The sequence below is a fragment of the Molossus molossus genome, unplaced genomic scaffold (assembly GCF_014108415.1).
Source record: "Molossus molossus isolate mMolMol1 unplaced genomic scaffold, mMolMol1.p scaffold_m16_p_3, whole genome shotgun sequence".
In the NCBI taxonomy this organism is placed as follows: domain Eukaryota; kingdom Metazoa; phylum Chordata; class Mammalia; order Chiroptera; family Molossidae; genus Molossus; species Molossus molossus.
Genome location: NW_023425366.1, coordinates 60508869 through 60514664, shown reverse-complemented (window position 1 = coordinate 60514664; position 5796 = coordinate 60508869). Strand labels below are relative to the sequence as shown.

General features: G+C 35.3%; 1 pseudogene; it reads right to left on the bottom strand.

Annotated features, from left to right (window-relative positions):
- Positions 1-249: 249 nt before the first annotated feature.
- Positions 250-349, bottom strand: LOC118642997 (annotated as a pseudogene).
- Between the last annotated feature and the right edge of the window lie 5447 nt (positions 350-5796).

The following is a 5796-nucleotide window of genomic DNA, read 5'->3' as shown; positions in this document are numbered from 1 at the left end:
GAGCATCGGTGCTGGCAGTGGTTAGGAGCGATGAGAAATGCCAGATTTCTACATCTGGAGATTTGGGAAGTGAAGTTGGGGTATGGTCTTTCTTTATGAAGAGAGGGATTGGCCTTGCTTCCAGCCAGCTCACTGACAGGCTGCTAGGATGAAGTTTGGTGGAATTCTAGACAGAAGGGAGAGAAAAAACCAGCTCTAAATGACATTTTGAATATAATTGCATATATTTAAATATGGGCTCTATATTAGATGACACTGTTGATTTAATTTAATTTATATTTTTTTGCATAGAGGCCATGCTAATTTTCTCTGTATTGTTCCAATTTTAGTATATATGCTGCCAAAGCAAGCAAACCATCCTCAATTTTTTACACATTTGAGTGTTTAGCACATATATCCACACCACACACAGATAAGCATACATAAGATTAAAATTTGCCAAGTGTCTGTAACCTGTCTGTGATCTACCACGATGAAGTGGGCAACAAGATTGCTAAAGACTATTTCAACTCTAAAATTCCTCAACAAAAAAGTTTATTTATTTTGATGGCTTATTCGTTTTTATTTTTATTCTTTTTAAAAATTTATCTTTATTGTTGAAAGTATTATAGCTGACCCTCCTTTTTTCCTCCACTGACACCCTTCTCCTCGCTCCCACCCCCAGCACCCTCCCCCCTTCACTGCACTGTTGTCTGTGTCCATTGGTTATGCATACATGCATATAAGTTCTTTGGTTTGTCTTGTCCCCCTCCCCTCTTTCCTTTGAGGTTTGTCAGTTTGCTCCCTGCTTCCATGTCTCTGGATCTGTTTTGTTCCTCAGCTTATTTTGTTCATTATATTCCACAAATAAGTGAGATCATGAGATACTTGCCTTTCTCTGACTGGCTTATTTTACTTTTCACAATACTCTCCAGGTCCCTCCATGTCGTCTCAATGGGTAAGAGATTTTTTTTTTTTAACAGTTTCATAGTACTCCATTGTGTATATGTACCACAGCTTTTTATCCACTCGTCCACTGATAGGCACTTGGGCTGTTTCTAGATCTTAGCAATTATAAATAGTGCTGCTATGAACATAGGGGTAACACATATTCTTTCTGATTGGTGTTTCAGGCTTCTTAGGATATATGCCAAGAAGTGGAATCACTGTGTCAAATGGCAGTTACATTTTTAATTTTTTGAGGTAACACCATAGTGTTTTCCATAGCAGCTACACCAGTCTGCATTCCCACCAGCAGTGTACTAGAGTCCCCTTTTGTCCACACCCTCACCAGCACTTGTTGTTTGATGATTTGTTGATGGCGGCCATTTTGGCACGTATGAGGTGATACCTTATAGTCAGTTTAATTTGCATCTCTCTGATGATTAGTGACGTTGAGCATTTTTTCATATGTCTCTTGGCCATTTTTATGTCCTATTTGAAGATGTGTCCTCTGCCCATTTTTAAAATTGGATGTTTGTCTTTTGTTGAGTTGTATGAGTAATTATGATTTAATTTTAAATGTCTTGGTTACGATACATTTTATAGGAGTGTTGAAGTACTTAGTGGTAAGATATTATGATATTTTCAACTTATTTTCAAGATGGTTCTTGATACAGGTAACCGATTTTCACATTTTAAAGTGTGTGTGTGTGTTTGGGCACACACTTGTATGGAGAGAGATAGACCAAGCAAAAGTGGCAAACTGATAACCATTAGTACACTTAGGTAAAAAATTAAAATATTTATTATATGTTTTTAAATAGAATTTTAGCTTTGAACATTTTCAAAATAAAAACAAGTTGGGCATAAAGGGAATGTAGAAACAGCAGCTGGTTGTGACCTTCACCCCACTTCCCTCGCCTGGCTAACCATTGCTCAGTCAAGAATCATTCCCTGGCCTCTGAGATCCAGGGAAGTGGCACTGCAGGCCCCAGGAGCCCTTGTCACTCAGGGTGGCAATTGCTTGTCTACTTGTCTACACATCTCTCTAGATTATCAGCTTTCTGAGAGCAAGGAATATATGAAACTCTGAAGGTCTCATTTACTGTTGTACCCACAGTTTCTGGCACATGATCATCAGTCAATAAATATTTGTTGAAGGATTCATGAGATACATAAATGATGGCAATATTTGTCCTAATTAGGAAAGTTTACACAGAAATTGAGTGGCTAAGCTTGGCTCCCTGTTGCAAAGGACAGAGTTGTGAAATTCAAGTGTGTTTTTGAAGTAAAAAAAACTCCCATGTGTCATTATGTTACATTTATATTAAATTGCTAAGCTAAATGAAAATTTAGTTTTTTGAACAAAATATGTGATGAAGATAATTAATACATTTTCTAATTATTCTCCTAAACTAGGCATAGTGGTCAGGCTCTGATGTTAGGTGTTTATAAATTGATACACACACACACACACACACACACACACACACACACACACATACTTGGAGAAAAATATTGTATACTTGGATTTAGAAAACATCTGTCCCCTACTGCTTCCCAAACAATACCACTACTTTTTGGGAATGCCTCTTGTTTTGTTATACAATCAATATTAATACAGCTAGCTGTTGATCAATCATTAAAATTACAAAACTTTTTTTTATCTCACTTTTACTTTCTGCTACCTATGTTAGTGTCCATTGACTTTTTGACAACAGAGCAGGTGGGAGAAGAAGAAAGAGTGTATAAATTAAATTGTGTTCATGACAAATTCACATGTTGAAGCCATAGCCCCTAGTATCTTAGAATGTGACTTTATTTAGAGATGGGGCCTTTAAAGAGATAATTAAGGTTAAATGAGGTCCTAAGAATAGAGCCCTAATACATTATGATTGGTGTCCTTCTGAGTCAAGGAAGAGGTAGCAGGGATGCATATGCACAGAGGAAAGCCCATGTGAGTTCAAAGTGAGAAGGTGAGAGTCTGTAAGCCAAGGAGAGAGACATGAGAAAGCAGACTTGGACATTCAGCTTCCAGAACTGTGGGCAAATCAATTTTGTTTACGCCACCGAGTCTATGTTATTATGGCAGCCATAGCAAACTAAGGCAAGGGGGAAGACTAAAATGACTTAGCATGATTGTTGATGTGTAAATATTTGTAAAATCTAGGCTGTAGAATGACTATAAGTCCAGTGGTTAATTCAGTGGTTTGTAGTCCTGTTTTATCTGTAATTTAATGTCTTATGGTTTACTAGACCCTTGGAAGTGACTTAGCCCAAATCTATAGAGAAGCTGATCTGGCAAATGACCATTGAACTTTTGCTGAGAATAGCTCTAACAACAGGAAACTTTCAACTTCCTCAGAAACTCTGCCATTATTGAGCTATTTATCAGTTGGGAAACGTTTTCTTATATTGATTTGGCATTCATGTGGTAGAGACCAGCTGGTAGAAGTCTGATTATTAGCCTAATGCATGGCTACCTAGATTAAAGGTATATTTTCTAGTCTCCTTTGCAGTTGAATATAGCCATCATACTTAGTTCTAGCTAATGGAATATAAACAGGACTTACACATACATTCCAGGGTATGTTTTTAAATAGAGGGGGTATAATGCTTTTCTCAACCCCTTTTATATTTTTCCTGCTAACTGGAATGTAGACAGGGGGGCTCAGACTTGAGTAATTATCTTGAATCATGAGATAGGCACGTGTTGAAGATACGAAGAGCCTGGGTGTCTGATTGTGGAATCTTCCAAAAAGCCTCAGCTGCTTGTTTCCAGATATTGTTTACTTGAGAGAAACAAAATTCTCTCTTCTCTAAGGTAGGTTATATTTTGGGTTTTATGTTATTTACAGCTAAACCTACTTCTAATTGTTTAGCTAACTGCTCCTATTTTGACTTGTACATCCTTGATTTACTTTTCTGAATTACATAGTACACAGCAAGTCTAATTCCATTTCCACATGGCAAAAATAAGATTTGAAGAGTGTTCCATTCCCGTCCTCACTAGATCTGTAGACTAAGCATAACGGATTCCTCCATTGTTCCTCATAAGACAAGATTTCAAGCTCTCTGACCATTTTGATTACTCTACTGAGGTCTCGATTTACTCAAGCATTCTTTATTTCCATAAATCGAGAGTTAATTGCTTTGTACATTTTTCATGATACTAGCAATGATACTTGTCAAAAAATAGTACCAGACTTGAATGTAATAAAGGGAAATATTTGGTAGGGAGTGACCTGAAACTACCTTAGAAATAATTTCATAACAGAAAAGAGTTTACAATTTATTCTTATTTTTTAAATCACAGATCTCAATTGTGCTAATAGATTAATCAGTTTGTGCAATTTTTTTTTTTTACCCAATAATGCTTACCAATATCTGACCATTGGAATCACCAAAGAGGAGAGAGAATCTTCCATTATTGCTGAGCAGAAGTAGGTATGTTAATAGGTAATTTGTTTCTGGCAATTCTGCAGCTGGTCTTCTAGTTAACATGGTGAAAGGTAAGGTGGATGGCCAATTTGAGCAATTTGCTACAATCTGTAATGTGGAGAACATTTTTGAAGAGCTGTCTTTTGCCTTTGCATGCATGAGTTCTCATAGGCTTGAACAAAACTGCCTTTGAAAAGTGTACATCCTAGGTCTGGTCAGCCAATCAAGAGCATTTATTGAGGACTTAAGTTGTAAACATAATGTATTCCATTGGGTTTAAAGGAAGGAGAAGATAGAATTCTTGCCCTTGAGAAGTTTGTGTGTGATTATAGACTTTTTGATAATTGTCTGGGGAGATTTAAAAGAAACCCAAAGATCTGAATAATCTCACTAGTAACATATAAGTCATATTATGACATGGAATAGCTCTGTATGTCTACTACTTTATCCTAGTACCAAGTGCAGTGCCTGTCACATTTGATGTGTTCATGGTTTATTTTGTTTTATTTCATTTTAGTTTATTTTTGTTTTTTTGTGCTTGAATAAAACAGGGCTTTAAGGGTACATCTTCCTGATTCAATGTCAAGTGTAATAAACACTAGAACTATTATCTATTTTGATCAGTCACTATATAATGTACAAATGGAGATTTAACATTGACCCAACTAACCTGCCAAGCTAGTCCAAATTTCTAATGTACAAGTAAACATATATTAAAACTCTACCTGTTTGAATTCAGTGTCTGTATAGCCATAGATATACTCTAAGCTACTTTAGTAGTGTCTACTACTAAAATAAATTAATTATGGATATGTCTTTACAAAATTATTTTATTTTGAGATAATTTTAGATTTTTGGAAGAGTTGCAAAAATAGTATAAAAAGTTTCTATATTTCTTTTACCTAGTTTCCCTAATGTCAAAATCTTATATACCAGGGTACAATAGGCAAAACTAAGAAGTTAACATTTATGTAATATTATTCACTAAACAAGAGAAATTGTTTGGATATTACTAGCTCTTCCATTAGTGTCCTTTTTCTTCCAAGATCCAAAATTTCACATCAAATTTAGGTGTCATATTACCTTAGTGCCTTCTCCAAAAACTTTCTCAGTCTTTCTTTGACTCTCATGACCTTGAGACTCTGGATGAGTACTACTCAGGTATTTTAGAGAATGTGCTTCAACTTGGGTTTGTCTTTTTTTCATGATTATATTAAAATTATGCAAATATTCTGTTTTTCCTTAACAATTATTTAGTAATTTTAGCATTCATCAATGAATCTTGCCTAATGCAATTATTACTGTGATATGCTAATGATTATTTTGTTTCCCTTAATCCTTGTATGTTTATTATTGGAAATAAGTAAGTAAAGAAGCACTGTCCTTATGCTCCCTTTGTTTATAAATAAATATTTTTAGGTAAATATCTTAAAT